The sequence below is a fragment of the Diadema antillarum genome, unplaced genomic scaffold (assembly GCF_040938485.1).
Source record: "Diadema antillarum isolate AM-2024a unplaced genomic scaffold, OU_Dant_1.0 scf00000065, whole genome shotgun sequence".
In the NCBI taxonomy this organism is placed as follows: Eukaryota; Metazoa; Echinodermata; class Echinoidea; order Diadematoida; family Diadematidae; genus Diadema; species Diadema antillarum.
The window spans coordinates 2,477,501-2,501,625 of record NW_027270954.1 but is presented as its reverse complement, the minus strand read 5'-3'; the positions used below and the strand labels follow the sequence as shown (position 1 = coordinate 2,501,625).

Sequence of the window (24,125 nt, the reverse complement as noted above, 5' to 3'; positions counted from 1 at the left end):
TATTATTATTTTTTTTTGGGGGGGGGGGCTTTTTTTTGGGGGGGGGGCAAAAATGCGTTTTGCCCCCCCCCCCCCCACTTTTTGGATTGGGGGGGGGGGGGGCGGCCGCCCCCCCCCCCCCCCCCCCCCCACTTCCGGCGCCTATGCCTTTGGTAATCCATAAAATCCTGGCACTGTTGGTTCTAAAGGTTGAGGTAAGAACGGAATGGGTTTTTTTTATCTATCACAGAAACCACCAGCGCGCGCTGGACAAGGTCCTGTAAGCATTACCTACAAATATAGCTCTGCACAATCTCGCACTACATGTATAATATTATATGAGTGCCATTCCATCAACGGAAGTGTCATCCGCCCGAAGAAGCCAATTGATAATTTTCCAAACGCCGCAACAAATGAGTTTATTTCCATTTTCTTTTGTATTCAAATGACTATATAATCTTGTACTTCGACTGGATGATTGAGAAGAACTTACATCAGTCTAAAGTTTAAAGCTATAAGCCAGTTCGGAGTAAGCTAATCGGTACATCGGTATGAAAGACCTTTCTTTTCTCTTTTTTTTTTCTCAGTCGGTTATAGGAGGGACACTTCTCTCGTTTTCAAAGCGCCATAATGCAAATAAGCTTTCAGCAGAAATTATGGAATTCATCTATCCTGTTCAAACAAAGAATGAACTTGCGTAGTCCAGATGACCAGAATGATCCATCAATTAACACTTAGGAAAGCATCTATTTCGTTATTTTGCATTGAATGTATTAACAACCTCTTTCTGTTGATATTGCCAAGTGCCACTTTTGCTGTCAGGAGGATATGCTGGCAAGCAGGATCTATAAGGATTACATAAATAATCATTACATCACCGATGCCTATTCCACTGAATTTAAGAACCAACATGCCTGTTTTGTCTTGTTGTTTTTGTTTTTGTTTTTGCGAATGATTTTTATGCGCAAAGTGGAACTGCGAACTGGCTCATTTAATTGATTTTATACACAATTCAGATATTACGGGAGATTCATGATAAACAGTGAACATATCAACGAGATAGTCTAAACTTTTTGCGATTTATTCCATAAGACCTGAAAGGATGTTATTGTCGCGGAGAAGAATATACTTTCAAGAGGAAGTTTCTACAGAGTACACATTACAACTCTAGGAGTCTCTTTTAGCGAGGGATGGCATGGCAAGCTGCTGCTCTGTTTGAAACTAGAATGTCTCCCTCTGTTGGTAGGTGCGCCTTGGTGATAGTTGCTGAGTTGCACAGAATACATGTACTTTAGTATTGAAATTATAACAAAGGAAGGATGGAGAAAATTAACTGATACACTGTGTGCAAGTGTGCAGGGGCGGATCCACGGAGGACCGCAACCGGCGCACGCCCCCCTTTTTTTTGTTGAAACAAAAGAAATAAAAAGAAAAAATGGGGGGAGGGGTGCGTGCGCCCCCCCCCCCCGCCCCTTTAACTTTGTAAACGCGCCCCTTCTTTACGGAATTCCTGGATCAGCCCCTGAGTGTGTGTGTGTGTGTGTGTGATAACGACACGATTAGAAAGAAGAGAGAGAGAGAACGATTTAATGAAATGAAAGAGGAGAGGAAGAGATAACGAGAGATTTATAACACGTGTTTTATGACGAAAGCGTTATCAGCATTTTCCCCCTATGTTTCTCGCTAATAGAATCAAATCAACACAAAAACAAACAAACAAGCGCATGGAAAACGAACTATGAATGAACACTCATATTCTTCAGCTATAGATAATCTACGTGACACTCTAGTGCAAGAGCAAATTGTAGTAACAGTACATGCACATATAGTTAATTAAATATAAGCAGAATTTTATCATGCATTCACAAGTATTCACACTAAAGATATACATGGGTACACTATTTACATAATGTATGTTAATGTGCTTAAGAATTGTACATGAATGACGGATTTAAGTATACACGCAGATGTCAAAAAATATATATGATAATCTACATTATATTACTGAAAACAAAATGAACATGTTGATGCATGTATTTAGTATAAGCATTATTAGTGCACGAATGCATGAATAATTATAGAAAGACAGAAAGTTAAATCGCTCTCTAGAGATCTCACTCTCTCCCTTCCCCTCTGCTCTCTCTCTCTCTCTCTTTCTCTCTCTCTCTCTGTATATATATATATATATATATATATATATATATATATACATATATATATATATATATATATATATATATATATATATATAGACAGGGTCGCCCAAAAAGAACGGAACGCCTAAGATCTTTAATTTCAGCAATATCGTTGCAAATATGTCATCATGTTGCATACTATTAGAAAGGCCATTCTTTTTCTAATAGAATGACACCAAACTCTTTAATTTCAGTTAATGCGTTACGATTTTAGGCCCATTTTTGTCAACCCTTGCAATTTTCAATATGTGATCATTTTGCAATCTCAGAGATACAGAAACCAGTGAGAATTCGGCTTACCGTAGAACCAGTAGCGTTCGCAATGTGCGGAATGTGGGGCGGACAGTGTTATTGTCGTCAGGTCGTCTCATTCATAATGGTAACGGACAATGACAGCCACATTTCACAGATTGTGAACGTTACTGCTTCTATGGCAAGCCGAATTCTCGCTGATTTCGGTGTCTCTGAGAGTGCAAAATGATCACATTTTGAAAATTGCAAGGGTTGACAAAAATGGGCCTAAAATCGTAACGCATTAACTGAAATTAAAGAGTTTGGTGTCATTCTCTTGGAAAAAGAATGGCCATTCCAATAGTATGCAAAATAATGACATATATGCAACGATATTGCTGAAATTAAAGATCTTAGGCGTTCCGTTCTTTCTGGGCCACCCTGTATATACGAATCTATATAAATGGATGGAGAGACAGAAGGAATAAGCCTTCAAATATTACATTGAATTGGTTTAGACGTAATGGTGGTAACATTTGTGCCGGTCTTGTGGTCATCGTTATGACTACAATGGATGATGACAGGATGACAGAATGATGACAGGCGTAGGAGGTAACATAAAATATAATCCATCCTAAGGATATGAAAATGCTACTGAAAAAGGTTACGAGAAATCATCTGACCCATTGCAATTTTTGCCCCCTAAATAACACTTCAAACCTTGAGATTAGAACATTCTGTTCATTCCTGAACACCAATGACATCAGCTGCTATATTACTTATGTGGTCAGTCAACGTACCTTGTGAGTCACGCAAACGATCACATTGATTTTTTGGGGGGGGGGGGGCAATTTTTGCAGCATCGCCAACAAGACCCCAGCTGGCTCTGATCTGCGCATGGAAAACTGGTCCCCCATCACATGATAATGTTTATTTATTGGCCTGATAATTGATTAATTCATGTACTATAATACAATCGATATATATTATGATAATTCAGTAACCTCAATTGATTCATGCCTAATGACAATTATCTCTTTATATTTCGGTGAGCTTCTATCTCGTGCCTCACGTTTCCCTGTTTAGACCCAACATCTTCGTCTTCCTTCACCCTTTTCCCTGTCAGCTCAAACACAAACTTTAATGGACTACAGATTGAAAGTAGTCTAGATGACATTACTTGATTTTAATATTCTTTTGCATCTATAGGTTATTTGACTATTCCAAGGTTTTCTAATGAGCAAACAAAACGTTTTTACGAGTAGTGGTGAGTGATGTAGAACATGCAGTTGTGTTTGTTTGTTTGTTTGTTTGTTTGTTTGTTTTTACGATGTCCCATTGCAGCAACAGGCATGTTGGTACTTTGTGATTTGTTTGCTGAAGTGTTTATCTCGAATAATGATGATGGTCGCACGTGACTGTCTGAATATCAGGCAAAGAATGAATTATTTAAAAAGCAATGGTGATGATAATTACTGATGTCGGTGTAAAGGACAGCTTGCTGAGCAGACGTTTTCTTTCAATTTTCCTTCTCCCTGCTAATTCTAATTTCCCCTCCCATGCATGTATGATGGAAAAAGTTTCATACGCTGTAACACACAAAAACCATGTGCTAGCAACCACTATCTAGGTGTCTTGTAAGTTGAAGCAAAATAATTTTCTTTTCTTTTTTAAATAAAGAATAATTCCTCTGATCCTCGTTGTTGTGCTCCTTTTACATACCGTTATTCATTCGTTCTCTTTCCAACTAATTTGCCAAAGTCGATGTCGTAAGAGCACCTTATGTTCATGACGTACAATGCGGAATTACATTATGGACTGTGATTTTCAGATAGGCGCACAGCATTCGAGATGTGGGGAAAACCCGCTCGCATGACTGTAGGGTCAAAGTGAAAAGGTCACGATTACAGACAATACATGTACTTGTCGCCCGACAATTTTGGGAGGAGGCCTACTTCGTAGTGCACCTCTCTGTTGTTTAACACCAATAACTCTTAAAAATCTGTTTGGTCTTGAAAGTAAGGCCACGTTCAATCCAATTTGTATCCGCACCTTTCTGCTGGCGGAAGAGATTACAGGCTGTGATCTCTTGTCTGGAGGCTGGTACTGTGGAACCAGACACAGATCAACAGTATCAAACCCGGAAGTACAGCAAACTGGGTGAGCATGATGCATGAAGCGCTATTCATTGTTATTATGCACGTTACGTGCGCCAGATACGTAGTTTTACCACTAGAACGGATCACCAATATTCTTGTGATTAATTCTGCTCGATTTATTTGGTTAACATTTTGTTCGTGTAACATTAAACTCACGACCCAAGGTGAGATTCTTTCGAGGCCGGTTACGACATGGGCCAAGTACTTTATTCTTTAGTTCCTCGAAGAATTCATTATGGGGATTGTGCATGTGGAGATGACAGGCTCGCATCGAATGAGAAACTATAGGCTCTAAGAGTGCAATTAACCATCTCGAAGGGTTTGTGTTCAAATAAAAAATCCACATTCCTAACAACATTAAGTCTTCATTCTGAGAAGTTTCAAATCTAGACAACAAAGAGGAGAAAGCGCTCTAATAGGTAACGTGGGAGAAGTTGAGGGTTTTAATCTGAAACGTCATGTTGATAAAAAAAACTTTAGTAGGCCCTAGTACAACACGAAATAGATTTAAAAAAAAAGGATAAGTGTGGGATGTTGCAAGAAAGCGCTAGAAAAACTAGAAGAAAAAGTATCATAGAATATAGAGCTCGATCAAGTTTCGTTACACGTTTGAATTACTATCATCAAAAAATGACTTCAAATCTCACGATGCTGCGGAGAAATTATCACATAGCTCAATGTGGTTACCTCCGATGAATGAACCTTTTAGGCTTTACGATATCACTACATCGCTGGTATATATATATTTTTAATTATCTCTATTGTTATCAAACAGACGTCATGGCAACGGTTCATCAAATCAGCAGTCAGAATCTGGAGTGCCCTATCTGTCTTGCACTTTTCAACCAACCTACATCACTGGTATGTTCACACACCTTCTGCAAAGAATGTCTGGAATGTGTTTTTCAAACTCAGCCTGACCAACAAACTATAACGTGCCCTGTGTGTAGGAAAGTAATGTCAGTACCCAGTGGAGATGTAGGTAAGTTACAAATTAACGTACCGTTGAGTTCTCTCGTGGACGAAGTGAAAACCGAAAATCCAACATGCACAGTTTGTGAGATGGACGACAAGTCGCCAGCTGTGTTCTACTGTCAGGACTGTGGGAGAAATATGTGCAAATCGTGCGAGGAAAGCCACTCTACCTGGAAACTGTTCGCCTCCCACTCAACAGTGGCCCTGTGCGAGATGCTCTCTGGGAAAGTTCCGCTGAAGAGACGACGAAAGTGTAAGAAACACCCAAACGATGATGAAGAGTGTTTCTGTACCGGGTGTCGGGAGTACATATGCTGTAAGTGCGGCATGTTGGGGCATTTGCAAGAGGGACATAAGCTTGAAGAAGCAGCCGTTCATGAAGAGAAGTTAATGAAAAATATCAAGGAATTAAAAGAAAAGACAAAATCAAAGATCATAAATGTTGAAAACCATATAGAGTTCATAGAGACACAACGGAACGAAATAAGAATTATGCTAGGAAAGATCAATGATGACATCGACAAAACATACGAGGAATACATGAAACTCTTGTCTATCAGAAGAGAGGCACTGAAATGTCAAGTGAAACGTTGGTCTGAAAAATTTGCGAATGAATTACTAGCCATGGAGGAAGAGAGTCACCAAACAATCCGCGACTTGAACGCTATGGAAGAGCTGGTAACTAACGGCGTGAAGGTACCGCTAGAAAAAGATGCCTTGCTTGCACACGACACGCTGTGCGAAAACTTGACGAGTTTTCTTGGACGAGATGATCCTGACGACCAATCACCGAGAGGTGTGGCAGAACGCGCTCAAAAGATTTCATTCCGTAGGTGCGTGAATTTCAGTGAACTTCGTCTTGGAGAGCTGAGCGGTTGCACATGGGAAGTGAAAGCAGACGTAGAGCTCCCAAGCAAAAACAGCATGAATTGTATCACTCTTGCACCTGATGGTCAGATGGCGGTAGGTTCACATCTCGGCGGAATCCATTTCTACTCCTTTGCTGGCGAGTTGAAGCAGACCGTGCTGAAGCATGTCAGGGTCCAAGACATTAGATACCTGTCTGATTGTCGAAGTGTTGTGCTTGATATGCAGAACCAGATATCACTATACACTCCACAGTGGTGGAAGCTCGAAGTCACGTTCAGGACCATGAGTTTTGATGAAGGATGGTATGGTGGTCTCAATGTGGATAGAGATGATAATATCTACGTTGGTTACAGAAAACCCAAGAAGATCCTGCTTTTTACCCCAAAAGGTGGTGAGCCTGTCAGGGAAATAATATGTGAAGGACGTTCACCTTGCCAATTATTCTCCTGCCACACCACGGGGAAGCTGATATTAACAGATTCACTTGCTGTCTTCTGCCTCGATGGTAACGGGACGAAGGAGAATGTGTTAGAGCAGAAGGAGAGTATGTTTGCATGGCCAGCTGTTTGTCGAGATGATTCGGTCATTGTAGCCTGGGTGAAGCACGAGGAGGATCTCGTCAGTATCGATCGATACACGAGAGATTTGGAGCACGTGCGCAGTCTTATAACTGATTTCAAAATACAAAAAAACAAAAGAGGTTGGTGCTGTTTGCAAGAGTTTGAGAGTGGTGAGATAGTTTTTTGCACTCCAGACAGACTCTACATATTTGACGAATTCCTTACCCAAAGTTGCTAAATCCATTTTTCATCAAACGGGACTTTTTACAGAAATGTATTCATTTTAGTATAGTCCCATCACAGTAAACTGTCTGAAGTATTGACATTCTTGTGAGAAGGTAGAAAATCAGGCAATGAATGATGAGTTTTGTTTCTAAAGGCACAAAAAGTAATCTCTCTTGAGTAAAAAAAAATATTATGCTAAATCCAGCTGGACTTGGAATTGGCAACCCGTTTGCATGCTAGACCTCACTGTCACCCCAGAGTAAGGCCATGCTGGCTAGCATTACCAACTCTGTACTTTCTTTAATGACCCACATTGCTTGATTATTTGCTGTACAATGTATCGTGTCTATGTGTATAGATTCTTTGGAGAGATGTAAAAAAGGAGAGGAAGAATGTTTAGAGATGAAATTAATCATCCCAGAAAACATACACAAAGTCAAAGAAACTATATTGACTACAACAACATCTTGTTTTTGTGTATAGCCGTGCTTGATTTGTTCCGAAAGATGAAAAGTCGACAAAATCTGCCAAATATCATATTCCATGAAATTAGTCTACACACTTAGATTTTTTCCCTAGGCACTTTTTTTAAAATATTTTTCTTTATCCCACTATGGGTTGCTCCTTTGGAACATAGTCATTCATAAAAACACTTAAAAGCTTGCAGAATAAGAATCCAAGTTTTTCCTCCTTACCAGGATCTCTTCATTTGATGTGATCTTGTGATAAGATATAGGAATTATAGATGGTTTTGTTCTGCGGCAGCATGTTAGAAAAAAAATGATGATTTTGGGGGGATCGAGTGGATAGTGGGCCCGGGTAAGCCCGGGTATATAAGTAATGTTTATATAATATCTGGCACATGTGCCACGTTTTCTCACAAAAATAATTCATACACTAAAAGGACCTTACCATTATGTCAGTGTATGCCACGTTTAAGTATTCTGACTATTATAAAAGCGTAAAGTAAAACACGGTTATGTGATATTAGTGCTTCAAATACTGCAACATAATTTTGACGAAAAAAAGTTCGTCTGACGAAATCATAACAAAAACTGATATCTAATGCAAGCTCCAAAATGGTTTTGGGAATCATTGGAATTTCGTGCATACATAACCCTTTCAGTGTATGCCGATAGTGTAGATACAAGAGTATCCAAGCCTTCTTTTAGTGTAATTTACATACATAAAACTCATCTTATGAATTAAGCCAATAGTAACGATCCATGAATCATGAATTTTATCCGTGTTATCTGTTTTTATGTTAAAGACCATGTAGCGTAGGGACTCATGGAATGGAAGGTTGACGTGGTCGAGATATCTTCGAGAGTTCAATGTGTACAGCTTTATCACTGAACGTTATGTAAGTACACTCACAGCCCAAGAATCTCGATTGGAGTCGACCATTTATACAAATGAGCGCACGCTTCGATGCACATAATCGTTATTCGCTAACACGTGGATGAGGGGTGCGGCTCTTCATGGTTAAATGTACCAGTTCAATCACACCATCTTTGTATATGCTCTGGCTTTTTTTGAATATTTTACGAGGTATATAATATTATGCTGTTATGAGCTATGAATATAATTATGAAATATGGTATTTGAATACAGAGGTGACACAACACGACATGGGTCCCTTTTCATAAAACTCGTTATCAGGACAACTGCCACATTTCTATGACAAATTTGCTCTGTAGCCAATCAGATGCAAGGATTTCACTAGCATATAACAACTATGACAACTTGTCACTGGTAACAAGTTTTATGAAACCGGGGCCCTGGGGTGCCGTCCACCACCAGCAGCTTGGACTACAATGCAGTGCCATGTTTATATGCGGCACTGGGACTATGAGCTGAAGAGCGCCCTCACTCGGGCGACTATTGCAGGCACACTCTAAAAATGTCCAGCTTCGCATGTCTGCATTTCCTGGACAGGATGTCGCTCAATTTATTGCCCTCCAGTTTCTCTGGACCGTTTGTCTCGATCCCCATAGAGATCAGTAGTCTAGACCCATTTCATGTTTTGTTTTGTTTTGTTTTGTTTTGTGTTTAAAGATGATTATCCAGCTAACGTTAAAAGAGTGCTCGCTTGTGTAAAATCATTCGACACTGAATGATCTAAAGGAATGGACATTTTCACGCTTCAAATAATTTAGTAGGTAGGACCTGATTCTCTAGGTTCAGGATGTTATTTAAGAAGAAAATGCTTTTAAGAGGGAGATTCCTTCAGTGGGCTATAATCAAACAGCATAATCGTTATGTTATGTTGTTACTCGTAATCACATGTACGTTTTCTTTGAAATTCTTACAAATGATATGTTTTGTTAATGCATTGTATATAATTTTCCCTGTTTATTCAATGGAAATGAAAATAAAGTTGAAAGTTAAAGTTGGAAGTTAAAGGGATTGTATAATTTTGGTTGATACCTAATTTCAAGTTTCTAACAATTTTTGGTGAGATAATGAGAAACCTCTTATGAAATATGAAAGAGCATGTAATTCTATGAGGAATTCAACGTTTATTTGATGAAAATTGGTTTTGAAATGGCTGAGATATCCAAAAAAAAAAAAGAACGATTCTAATAAAGTGTGGGACCCACACTTTATTACGATCGCTTTGTTTTACTTTGTTTTGGATGTTTCAGTCATTCCAAACCCGATTTTCATCAAATAAACATTGAATTCCTCTTAAAATGGTATGCTCTGTACTATATCATGAGTGTTTTCTTGGTATCTCGCAAAAAGTTAAAAGCCCAATTCTCATCTCCGCCAATCCTGTACCATCCCTTTAAATCTCATGACAATTTACTGTATATATTGAGTATCACATGTCTGATCTTATTGAGAATTCACAAACTAGTCACGATAATAGGTTTTGAAGCTCCAACCACTTTACATGTACATGACATTATTGAAAGTTAATGTAGTAATAAAAAGAAAGCTCGTCGTTTGAAGAATTGTTACATACAATTTAATTTCATGTAAACCTAGAAAACAAAACAATACGAATTCGAGCTAAAAATGTGATATCGAACAGAAAACGAATAAATCGGGGAATCAGGTTCAAGGGTCGGTGTGACCAAAATGAAACCGAAAACCTGACAGGCCATCTATAGAATACGTCTAGCCAAATGTACATTATTGTTTATACTCAAAACGAAATATCATAATAATCATTTCAAATTTGGTGACGTTGCCAGGCAAACTAAAATCCTCCTGCAGTTAGGCTTGCCTTTGACCTAACAGCAAACAAACAACAATTTTTTTTTTGTGAGGTTGAATTAGATGATTTTTTTTCTGTTTGTATATTGAGGTATTGGTTTGTCAAAATACATCTGGTGAGATTATAGCGGACTATTCTCTGTGACTGGTGAAATAACCGTAATCTTGAACGCAGGAATTCACATCTCATAGGATTGAAGTGTGAGAGCAGTGATTTTCTACTGCAGCACTTTAATTCATAATGAATCCGAGGATAGAATCGTTGTTCTACGACAAAGTCACTACGCTGAAAGAGAATGATATAGAGAAATCTTCAAGATTTTGGGTAAATGGCCACACAGGAGACGAAATGAATAAAAGTAAGAGAAATAAATGTCTCACCTTTCCATTTTCCATTTTCAATCCCCTGCATCCAGTCTCTCCCTCCCCCCTCTCTCTGTCTCTCTCACACACACACACGTTCATCTTCATCAACATTATTTTAAATTTCATCTGTATACATTTCTATGTAATGATGTTCATTCCTATCTGATATCTACAATAGCTCACTCTCTTTTATTGATTTGAAGTAAAACAGCTTCGCATTAAAACACTAACGTCATGCATTCGTTCTAACAGAGGAGTTTGGAGTGCTGCTTCTCTGATATTGTGATGTACCAGGTATAGGGTGAGCGAGAAGCTGTATATGAATAACTCTAAGAGAATTGAAGTAAATCGAAATGCTGCGATAGTTACTCCTTAGCATAGCATAAAAATCATACGTTTGATCAATACCCATGATTATCATATATAACCAACTCGGCATGGTAGGATTGTACGACCATTTAGGCCCCTTTATCACCAATTCACTAAGAAGTCATAGCTAGTTTAATGTAAATGGCATCAAATTTATATGTTTTGATCATATTCCATATTATTTTGAAATTACATACATTATAATACCATTTTGTCATTATAGTCTGGTAGTTGTTCCTGGTGGCAGAAAGCGTTCACTTTGTTAATATTCATTAATGACATACAGTCCTGTACATCTGTCGTATACTAACAACATGCTCTAAAGGGGCATTCCGGACAATTTTCATAATTTCACATCATGTAGTACATAAATCAACAGCCCCATGCATAGATTTGTGAAATTTATTTTGGTTCTTGAGCAGAGAAAAAATACTTTGAAAAACCTCAAACAAATTACACTGAACAAGGATGATGACGTAGGGGCCTCACATATTTCAGAAATGTAGCAGTGTAATTTCATCACAATACTGCTTGCTTGCGGGTTCACCTGTGTATAATCTATGCATGCCTACATATTTTGTGCTGCTTCCTTGAGCCCCAACTCATGCATTCTTATGGTTAATCTGCCATGTCATCATCCTTGTTCATTGCTATTTGTTATAGATTTCGAAAATATTCTTATTCTTCATCCCAATTATCATGAATTCTGATACTCTGTCCTCAGTGTAACTAATTTATAGTTGTTCTATTGTAAAAATCTAAAAATCATCCAGAGGTCTCCTTTAATTGATGATGAGATTGTTACACTTGTCAAGACAAAACGAAAACTTTTGTATACCTGTTCTTCGATTGAAAATGAATCATGATTATGATGTAGATTTAACAGTTCATTTACATTCCTGTATTGATTGTTTTTGCATAAAATTTCGTTGTTTCGTCATAACCATGCAATTTCCCCTTATCGTAACAGTGAGGAATCGGATCATCCATCTACTGCGTTACACATCATTATTTGCCCTCTCGTTATCTCATTTCTTTATGCATTTTTTTTCTCTCTCTCTCTTTCCAAGAACCGAAATAGTTGAGGGTTCAGGAATGTATCTTTAATCAAGTAATGAGCATGTGTGCCTAAGTTACTTGTAATCTTTATCTGCTCAGATATACTCTTTGGTTTTTCAGCATGTGATAAATGTTTATTGTTGTCATACGCTCATACGATCACTTGATTATACACATTTCTATACTTCCCTGGTATGTTTCATCTTACTGTTGTGGCAAAAGTTCAAAAGCTAAATACAATTTTTGAGAACTTTGTTTCCATACCGCGATGTTGGAGGTTGTATGTATAGATGTGTGTGTGTGTGTGTGTGTGTGTGTGTGTGTATGTATGTTTGCATGAGAAAGAAGAATCGTGGCTAGAAAGAGAGAGTGAAAAAAAAAACCAAAGTGAAAGAGAGGGTAAAGGGAGAGAGGAGGAAATATTTATTACTAAGCGTTGTCGGAGTGTTCTTTTTCCCGTTTTCTCGCAATGAAAGTCAGCCAGCGGATATATTAAAACACACACACACAAACAGATAACCAACCAAACAACAGTAAACAAACAAGCAAAAACACAGAAAAAAATATCAACGGACACACCTCATATTTTTCAGGTAAGTGGATAATCCATAGTCACTCTAATGCATGACCAAATACATGCACTTAATTTGTTTCAAAGATTGACTTTCATCATTGTGTGTACCGAAGCACTCACACTCAAAAGCATAATGCAAGTTGGAAATCCTCGTCTGTATGATCTATATAACAGGATTAATCTACATGAGAGAAAGATTATGTGGTTTATACACATGTTTGCATACATATGTTTATATATATATGTATATATATATATATATATATATATATATATATATATATATGTGTGTGTGTGTGTGTGTGTGTGTGTGTATGAGGGGGTCGGTGCAATACAGTGCTAACCCACACTTTTGTCAAAATTGAGTTGCATGCATTTTCATAATCCTCATCCTTCACTCTAACCTTCGTGAAAATATCATATTTGAACTCAACCAATAAGATGGTAAAAAAATCATGCATTTATGTTTCATTAATGTACAATGTATGGACTTTCCAAACATTCAACAGCGATTATCTCAAAGTGACTATTGTGTGGGGTAGCACTATATTGCACCGACCCCCTCTCAGTGTGTGTGTGTGTGTGTGTGTGTGTGTATATATATATATATATACATAAAATATAACATATAAACATGTAATGTACCAATGTATATATATATATATATATATACACTCAGCAAAAAAAAGTAAACACTTTTAATATTTCTCGTAGAATTTAGCTAGATATTAATGTTTATATACTATGTTAAAGGCAATTAAATTGGATATCAATGTGGTATGTATATAAAAAGGCATCAGTGAACACATGCGTTTTTTCTCTTCCAAAGCACAAAAGGAAGAATTGCACAGATGAACAAGTTGTCATTCACGTGTATATGAATTTCCATGTAACAATGCGAACAAAAAATAAACTTAATACAATACGCAACACGAATTTACTTGCAAAAATAAACCTATTATCTCTGTAATGTCTTTGTAGCCCCCAAAGATAAAGAAAGGCTAAAAAATAATGGAGAAAAACGAATATTCTGTCAAATCCAAATTCAAATGACATCAGAGAAGACGCAATATTAACACAAAAGACAGAAATTTTGAAATGCTATTTCACATTAGTAAAATTGAAAACTATTTGGTTCTTGAATTTTCTTATGAATTCTGAAAATCCTAAATTAACAGAATGAAATAAGGAAATTCTGTCCATTTTATCACTTTTGCGGCTTACTCCATTATACACTCATTTGAAATTTGAGAAGACAGAACATTCTTATTTTCTTCCTTTCGTTTCCCACTCTGTTTATAATGTTTTAGGGGGAAAAAGAGATAAAAGGGAACAAAAATTCATTTTTGGTATTTCATTCATGTCTCTCATTGTGCTGAATTGGTCTTTTGTAATCATTGCTATCTTGTAGGGTATCAGCAAATGAAGGACAAAAATGTCAATTTCTGTAATTTTTACTTTTGTGCCTTTGAGGACAAAAACGAATGTGTCTACTCATACGTAAAGTTTCTCTTTGTATCAGTCTATTAGATGGATAGCAAACTAAATTACCGTTAATATGGTATAGGGCCTATGATAAAATAATTTTCATGTAATGCTTCATTGAGAAATATGAACTGGAAAGAATTTTTTACTTTCTTTTTTTATCCTGAGTGTATTTTTGCACAGATAGACGGAAAAAAATAAGTCTGAATGTATATAAATATTTACAAATGTGAATATATATATATGATTATATACATAATATAAATAAATATATATATATATATATATATAAGATATGAGAAAGGAAGGAGAAATCGGTGCGTAGCTTTGACATCATTATTCCTCTTACTGTTCCTCCTTTTTTGGAAAAGCGCAAGAGTTGAAAAATTGGTCTCCGCCGGGGATCGAACCCGGGTCTTTGGCATGGAACGCCAACGCCTTAACCGCTCGGCCACGGAGACGTCATAGCGATTCAGGCAGACCCAAGCTCGAATACCCGACGGACCAACCTTTCAACTCTTTATGCGCACGTTCCTTTTTGGGGCAGAGAGTTATGAACTCTTGCGCTTTTCCAAAAAAGGAGGAACAGTAAGAGGAATAATGATGTCAAAGCTACGCACCGATTTCTCCTTCCTTTCTCATATCTTACATATGCAAATTATTCAGGAGAAGCCAAAAAGCTGTTGTAGCGGTGACTTCTTTCGCAAAAATATATATATATATATATATATATATATATATATATATATATATATATGTGTGTGTGTGTGTGTGTGTGTGTGTGTGTGACCGTGCATCACAAAACGAACAAAAAGCCGCATCCCTTGATTTTATGTGAGGACTCAAAAAAGGTGAAACGGGTCAACCAAGTCAATATTGAGTGTTTCATATTTTCTGAAAGAGCTACCCTTCTTGTACATTATTCTTAAGTTTGGGATCATAAAATGAATTGAAAAGTGCACTTTCAGCAGTTTTTCTACAACCCCCTTTTTGCAGAGTGGTGAGATCAGGTTTGTCTTGAGAGTCCCCTTTCCATTTCTGATCACTCTTTGCACACTCTTCACTCTCAAGTCTAATAACTTTTGAAAAAATAACGCTGCTTTGAAAGTTGGCAGCAATAATGGCCAGAATGTGTTTATAGACCACCTTTAATTTCAGCCTAATCTGATAATCTCTTCATTGTTTTTGCTCTGGTGGTTTACATCCTGTTTTTTGTTCCATTCATCACACAGCCAGCTTGGTTTGGTAAAGATTAAGCACTTGAATAGATCCTGTACTTTAAAGCCTCTTTTCTCGGTTCACACTTTTCCAGAGTGTGTGCATTTTTTCCAATACTTAGAGAGTCCATTTCAATTGAGCTATACGTTATTTTAAAGCTTAGAGTTTGCTCTTTCAGAATCTGCCCTTAACTAAAAATCCATGTCTGGCGACATTTTTTTTTTTTGTTTTATTTTGTGGTGCAGGGTCACACACACACACACACACACACACACACACACAGATATATATATATATATATATATATATTGCAACTGATTGACAAATATATATCTCATACATCAGTATACATAGTTAGATGGACAGAGAAAGATAGAGTGATAGAGGTAAACAAATAATAGGTAGACTGGATGCAGACGAAATGGTGTTAACATTATTTCAGCGGTGTTGAGGTCATCATTAAATAAATGACAGGCGTGCGTGGGAGGGTACCTAGGAAAGCTATCCATCCAAAGTGTTCGGAAATGCTACTGAGAAAGGTTATAAGAAGACATTATAATCCAATGCACCTATTGGCACCCTGAAATAGAATTTATTCGATGTACTGAGTTTAGAACATTCTGTACATTCCCGACTACAAACGTCATCAGCTGCAACATCACTTATGGGATCAGTCAACGTACTTTGGGAGTCACGCAAACCATCAACTTGGATTTTTCTTTGGTTGCAATTTTTGCAGCATCGCCAACAAGACCCCAGCTGGCTGTGATCTGCGCATGGGATAAACTGGTCCCCTATCACAATATCATAATGTTCATTTAATCACTGGCTTGGTAATTGACTAATAATCCATGTAGTATAATCATACATAGATGATAATTCAATAACCTCAATTGATTCATACCCAATTATGACAAGAAACTCTTTATATTTTGTTAAGCTTATATCGCATGCCTCACGTGCTCTGGTTTTGACTCATCATCTCCTCTTCCTTCTCCCTTTGTCCACTTCTCTCTCTGTCCAATGTACTCTAAGCAGATCCTCTCTTCCTGTCATTCATTCCACGATTACTTACCTTTCCTCTTTCCCTCAATTACAAGAGAGGTGTCTTATGCTTGTTTTTGTGTCTGTATATGTGTGTACTTCGTCTCCGTCTAACTGTACTTTTACTTTTCCTGTTTGCCTTGTTTTATCAGTTTTGTAACTATATCTTTCTATGAGGAGACTGCAGACTACAAGCTCTGATTTTATAGCAGTAAGCTCCATTTCCAACAACTTTTTCTCGGTATTTGTTTTGAAATTTACGAAATTGTATCACTGTTCATAGTTTGTTTATAATTGTATTGTTGTGTTATTATGTGTATTCAAATGTTGTAGTCATATGCAGTGGCGTATCTAGGGAAAACGGCGCCCGGGGCAAGGGCGAAAATTGCGCCCTAATTTCTGAAAAAGTGTTCAACCCCAACCCCATCCCGGTAGGGACTTTAAACAAAGTCCACATGATATGCTTTTTCAAGCACTTTAAAGGGGTCTTTTGAGGGTGATTTAAATGTAATGAATTTTGATAAATTTTGGCGAGCGAGCCGAAAATTTTGGTATTTCAGCTTACAAAACGTGGAATTCTTGTCATTTTTTGCTAATCAAATCTTACAATTCCAATCAAGATATAGTGACGGCCTTATAGATAACGATTTATACCAACAAACTGCATGAGGAATTTCAAAAGTACTCTAAATTAGTACGCGCGAGTTAGCCGAAATTTGTATATTTCCACGTCATCATCACATTTTGTTCAAATATCTCTTTTTTCTTTCTTCTTTTTTATAAATTTTGGCGAGCGAGCGAGCCGAAAATTTTTGTATTTCAGCTTACAAAACATGGAATTATTCTTGTTATTTTTTGCTTATTAAATCTTACAATTCTAATCAAGATATAGTGACGACCTTATAGATAACGATTTATACCAACAAACTGAGAACTTATGATACTAGTACTCTAAATTAGTACGAGAGTGCGAGCCGAAATTTGCATATTTCCGCGTCATCATTACGTTTTTGTTCTTATCTTTTTTGATTTGGTTTTTTTTTGCGCCCCCCCCCCCATATGCTTGAAACCGTTGGCGTCCTCTCTTGATCCAATCGGCGATCGCTTCAGAACGAATGAAATTGCAGCCGCTGCTCCGTGTAACATTTTTCTTGCGTAATATAATATGACATGTGTGAACACAATACACATTATCATTTTGTGCGCGTCATCGTCACGTTTTGTTCTTATCTTCTTCTCTTCTTTTTTTTTTGACAAATTTTGGCGAGCGAGCCGAAAAATTTTGTATTTTAGCTTACAAAACATTGAATTCTTGTCATTTCTTGCTTATTTAATCTTACAATCCTAATCAAGATAATAGTGACGGCCTTATAGATAACGATTTATACCAACAAACTGTGGACTTATGATACTAGTACTCTAAATTAGTACGAGCGAGTGAGCCGAAATTTGCATATTTCCTCGTCATCATTACATTTTGTTCTTATCTTGCTTGATTTTTTTGCGCCCCCTTCCCCCCCCCCCCGTATGTTCGAAACCGTTGGCGCATTCTTTTGATCCAATTGGCGATCGCTTCAGAACGAAAGAAATTGCAGCCGCTGCTCCGTGAAGCATTTTGCTTGCTAGATATAAAATGACATGTGTGAACACAATAGACATTGTCATTTTGTCCGCGTCATCATCACGTTTTGTTCTTACCTTCTTTATTAATATAAATTTTGGCGAGCGAACGCAGCGAGCGAGCCGAAAATTTTTGTATTTCAGCTGACAGAACATGGAATTCTTGTGTGAACACAATAAACATTGTAATTTTGTCCGCGTCATCATCATGTTCTGTTTTTATCTTGTTTGATTTAGTTTTCTGCCCCCCCTATTCTCCCCCCTTTCCGGGCGAGGTTTTTTTTTTCGTCTTCTTCTTTTCTTTTTTTCTTTTTTCTTCTTCGTCGTTTTTTTTTTCTTTTTCTTCTTTTTTTCCCCGTTTTCCCCCCCGTTTTTTGCGCCCCCAAGGAGTGGCGCCCGGGGCACGTGCCCCCCTTGCCCCCCCCCCCCCCCCCGATACGCCACTGGTCATATGTGTTGGAAATGAAATGAAATGAAATGAAATGAAATGAAATGAAATGAAATTTATACCATTTTTCTTGGCAGAGTACCTGCCGCATTCTACCACGTTCAATAGAGAAAAAAATGAAGCTCTATGCAAAACAATCTAATTTGATACGTAGATAAGCCATGATAAAGATATTACACTTCTGATGAATCTGGACCTTCATTCAACTTTGAGAAGTTGAAACATCAAGATTATAATCCCCGTATCTATTTAGGAAAAAAAATCAACAACACGTCGGTTGATTTACTTTCACCGTTCCTCCCCAACACATGCCTTGTACATGTTCTAAGTGCTGTAAAAACGGAATCTAATGTTGGAAGTCGAAAACAATAACGACAAAAGTAAATAATTTCACATTTGTTTCTTTTAGATTTTTATTACAAAACACAATATAGTTGTTGATAAATATTCAATTTACAAATCAGAGTAATTTTGTACCTAGAATACAGAAACATTATGTCATGCATTGTCAATGTGCTCTTTAATAAACCACATTCTTTTTTTTTCTTTCTTATAATCGTCTCACTGTGAATAAATAAATAAACCAGCAGATCTTCGAAGAAGTCGAGTCACTCAGATAAAGTGTGAAAAGCGACGAGCCGGCACATAACAATAGTAAAGTTGATCCTGTCGGTTAAATGTTTTATGACATACAAATGCATGTTGATTTGTGTTGATTCATGATACTCTTAACATCACTTTTGCGTCGAAACGAATATCTAGAAACTTTCCATATACATGTTTTTTAAAAATAATTCTTTTTTCTATTTATCTTCAGATTACTTGGATACACCCACAAAAAAACAAAACAAAACACCTTCCAAACCAAGATTCTGGTCTTGACCTCATCTGTCAATCATTGCTAAAGTACCAATATTATACAAATAATACACAGGTGAGAGTGCGTTAAAGTTTCACCTCGTGCATTATATTTTCACAATTGTAAATACCCTCGAGTGCGCTGCATCTCCACTAACGTCACGAACTGAAACCTGTGTATTATTTGATTTATAAAATGGGTCGAAAACTAACAGCATTTTTCACGTACCTTTGTGGGTCAATACCAGTCAGCTACATGTAGCACTCGCTCAAGTCAACAAGTCAAGATGTCCGAAGATGTTCGTCCCAAACATTTACGCACGTCGCACTCGGAAATCCCGCACATATAAGTACGTATAAGAGTATACGTACGCCACATGTTATGCACAAGAAAGGCCGGCTGGCAGCCCGAACTAGAAGTTGTTTACAGGATTGACAGCGCGTATAGTAGCGCGCGACGCACTTGTAACAACTGATTGAGTGTGCACTGCTAGTGTAAACATTGTGACGTCAGTGACTGAGCAGTTACGCTTTCTCTGCAATGTCCCATAGGATAACACGCCGTGCTGTTATGACTTTTCGTTGCACACTTTTTGCACGGCCGTGCATGTTATTAAGAAAATCATGAGAGCACACGTGACTTATTTCAGGGCTTCCAATTGGTTACATTCTTGAACCCATTTTATAAAGTTAAACAACAAATAATGACACTGGAATGCACCCTCCCCGACACCGAGCGTAGCTTGCATATTCCCTCGCCATGTCTTTTGTTAGTCACATTCTTATCACAGAAACATGCAAGTTATGTTGAGTCGAGGGGAAGGTGCATTCCAATGTCTTTCGTTAAACATATCAGTCCTTTATCAATGACTGACAGATGAGGTCACAACCAGAATCTTGGTTTGGAAGGTTCTTAGTGGGCGTATACAAGTAATCTGAAGAAAAATAGAAGAAAAAATATTCAAAAATATATGGAATGTTTTTAGATATTCGTTTCACCGCAGAAGTGATGTTGAGGGTATCATGAATCAACACAAATCAACATGCATTTGTATGTCAGAGAACCTTGAACATTCATTCTACTTGATAGTAAATCATATGATTTGTGACACTATTTGTGCCGTTATGTATAATATACTATCTGCGATATGCGATTCCCAGTGTTGATATCGCAGCGGCACGCACCTTTAGAATATCCTCTCCGTTAACACTCGGAATACATGAGCGATGTAGTTTTCATGAAAAACAGACAATAAAACTTGTCTTCTCTGCTACCTCTGAAATGAGTTCGAAACAGAATCGCACAAATATACTCACACACAGTAAAAATGGAAAGTGAGTCGTGTCAGGGTCTATTGACTGCAAATGTTTTCTCTCTACGATAAATGAATTATAGTTGCATGAAAAAAAAAAACGTTCTAGAGATAGAATGAGGGTAGATGGAATATAGTTGTGGTAGATGGAATATAATTGTGGTAGTGGTGGTTGTAGTAGTGGTGGTGGTGGTGGTCGTTGTGGCAGTGTCAGTGGTAGTAGAGGTAGTTGTTGTTGAAGTATCCGTAACTGAAAAATATTAGTCCAAGTGGAGATGGTATAGTAGCGATAGTAGATGTAGCAGAAGCGTAGAAATTGTGGTAGGATATTAAAATAAGCGACTATAGCTGAAGTGACAGTATAGCAGTAGTAGAAGCAGTTGCAACTGTACCAGCAACAATCTTAATTGCAGTACACCGTGAACGTCGCAGTGAGGTCGTAGTTATGGTTATACAATGTATAGATGAATTCAGAAGTAGTAAACGTGTAGTAGAGGTTCCAGTAGTCATGGTAGTATTATCAGTAGTTGTTCTAACCTGAGAAAAATAATGACGATAATAATATTGCGATGTGATGATCAGTATTAAAATGATAAAGATAAAACTAATAATATTGATAAAAAGGCAATTTGATAACGATAGTAATAACAACAATAAAAATGGTGATAAGTATGACAATAGTGGTCGTAGTAGTCGTAGTAGCAAGTGCAATAATGGCTTTAGTATAGGAGGAACACTTAAACTAATAACAAGTCTAGTTTTAATATGCCAAAGTTGTATCTACGTCTTTGATACAAACGTAGTCACAGCATTGGTAGGCCTACTCATAGTAGTCAAAGTAAATTTTAATGCCAAAGCTAGTGGTAGGTCATTCTAAAAAGTGTCAGGGAACAAGAATGTGGTAAAGTTGATAAATAGAAGTTAATTTTGGTTATTTCAAAGTTTCCTTAATGGTGGACGGGTTAGTTAAAAAAGAAAAGAAAAGAAAAGAAAAGGTGGAAGTGGTTGAAGTAGTAGTGGCTACACTAGTTGTAGCATGAGTAATTGTAGTCGTAGTAGTCGTAGTTGTAACGTGTAGTATATAGTAGTAATAACATAGAAGTAACGTAAGCAGTATCTATGCAGCAGCAATAATAGAAGACCTTGCCGCAAATTGTTGTGGTAAAGTGCGACCAAATGTGAGCGCGAGAGTAGAACTAGTAGCATGGTAGTAAATCTAGAAGTTGTAGCAGTAGAGGTAGTCATGGTGGTAGTAGGAGCACGACAAGCAACACCAGCGGACGATGTGGTATTGGCAGTTGCAGTACAATTTTAGTGGTAATAGTGGTAGTAGTTGTAGTGGTAGTAGTAGTAGCAGCAGAAGCAGTAGTAGTAGTAGAGGAGGTATAGTAGGAGGAGCAATAAGTAGTGGTAAGATTGTAAGTTGTACCAACTGGTAGTAGTCGCAGTAGTAGTAGTAGTAGTAATATAGTAGAAGACGAAATCAAGGTAGGACCTAATACTTTCACCACCACCGCAATCGCGTTGATAGAGGAGTAGTCTAAAAAGTAGTAAGTATAGTATCAATAGTAATAATAGTTAAAGTAGAAGCACGAGGAGCGATTGAAGTAGACGTTACAAGAATCGTGATTCTAGGTAATATTCAAAGAGCACATGACTTTGAAAATCATATCATTATCGTGACATCATTTCAAAGTGGCATCTAATTCAAATTCGTGGGCGTACACACAACCTCACATAGTCAGCAGTATAACTTAGCATAATTTAGTGATAAGTCAGTGATCGAACATTAAAAAAACAACAAATCTATTCGAGTAGTCACCAATACTTACCACTTACTGTACAGTCACAAAATCATATTGGGTCTCCGTCTAAGATATCTTGTGGTTAGTGCTTGTCGATATGAAAGGCACAAAAGAGTTTGTCAATAACTGTTAAGGAGTTGATGACTAAGGTCTAAATTTACGCAATTCTCAAACTGTTGGACTCTCACTAATACGCCAAGCAATATCCAGTACAGCCATTATCAGACGTACAATAGATAGGGTCACAGAGAGAACAGTATACAGACTACATCTTGCTGTTTCTATGGAGACAGAACATGACGATAAAGACAATGTAGTATTGAACTAACATTCCTATGTGATCAGTGATAACATATTTCAATCATTTTGAGTGTATTTACAACCACAGTATTACAATGATATTGGCGATATATTGCCGATATCGTATGTGGCGACAGTCAAATTACTGTCAGCTACATCATCATGAATACGTAGAAATGCATAAATAGAGGGTTAGTTAGAATAGGCAGCGTAATGACGATAAAGCACAGGATAATGAACATTTGGCCCTTTATATACCCCCGACATGACAACTCCGAGGAGCCAATAGACCGGTTCTGTAATGTTTTAGATTCTATGTATGCTTTGTTCACAAAAGTTGTCCCTAACAACCATAAAGCTTTCGGGAGACTACAGAAACGGTCTATAAGTTTCCGCCACGGCAAATTTTCTGACATGCGGATTGCCCATCTTATTATGATAAACGTACACGCCGTACACTCACAACAAGAAGGTATCACACACATGTCTGATACCTCCTTGTTCACAAACACTGGGACAACAGTTTTACAATACAGACGATATCATTAGACTTGAATCTGCGGAACAACAGTCTGAAATGAATTTAGATGATTCGTTTACGTTTTCTCTCTCATTTCTAATTAAGACAGTGAGGATAAGGTGACCAATCAGAACGGGATTATAATCATTATGCGGCTTTAAACGCTACCAGAATATGATAATTTGTGTTTTTATCGTTTCCATTCTCCATGATTCCGAGACAGTGTTATACATACATGGTGTTCGATCACAAGCGACTAGCTTGCTACCTTTTGAAATACCCGTACCCATTCGCATTATTTACAACATTCTGCACCTGCAACGTTATTGCCCGTAGGCAAACCATTCACCAACACCATTACGATGTGTGACATCGTGTTGTTAGGATAATCAATCACACACATTTCCACCTCATTCAAAGGCCATCTCAAATTCGATCCACGCCTTTTTCTTTTCAACTATGTTGTAATTTTAGCAACAACTGTTTTCCTTTTTGTTAAAATAAATTTTACCCTTCTATTAACTTTACAGACTTTGTTACTCGAGCAGAAAGCTCGATCAACTAAAAAGTATCTAAATAGTTTATGCAGCTAGTATCATTGTGACATTACGCTGTTCAATTTCACGACATTTTGTGAATTTGTTGACTTCTTTCAAAAAACAAACAAAGGACAGATGCTCATGAACTTTTGAGTACCGACACACTTTACTACACACGCACCAATATT

At 37.4% G+C, this 24,125-nt stretch overlaps 1 non-coding gene across 1 annotated transcript; it reads right to left on the bottom strand.

The window, feature by feature from the left end:
- Positions 1–14,661: 14,661 nt before the first annotated feature.
- Positions 14,662–14,733, bottom strand: Trnag-ucc (transfer RNA glycine (anticodon UCC)). The gene has a single exon. It is a non-coding gene; the product is annotated as a tRNA-Gly (tRNA).
- Between the last annotated feature and the right edge of the window lie 9,392 nt (positions 14,734–24,125).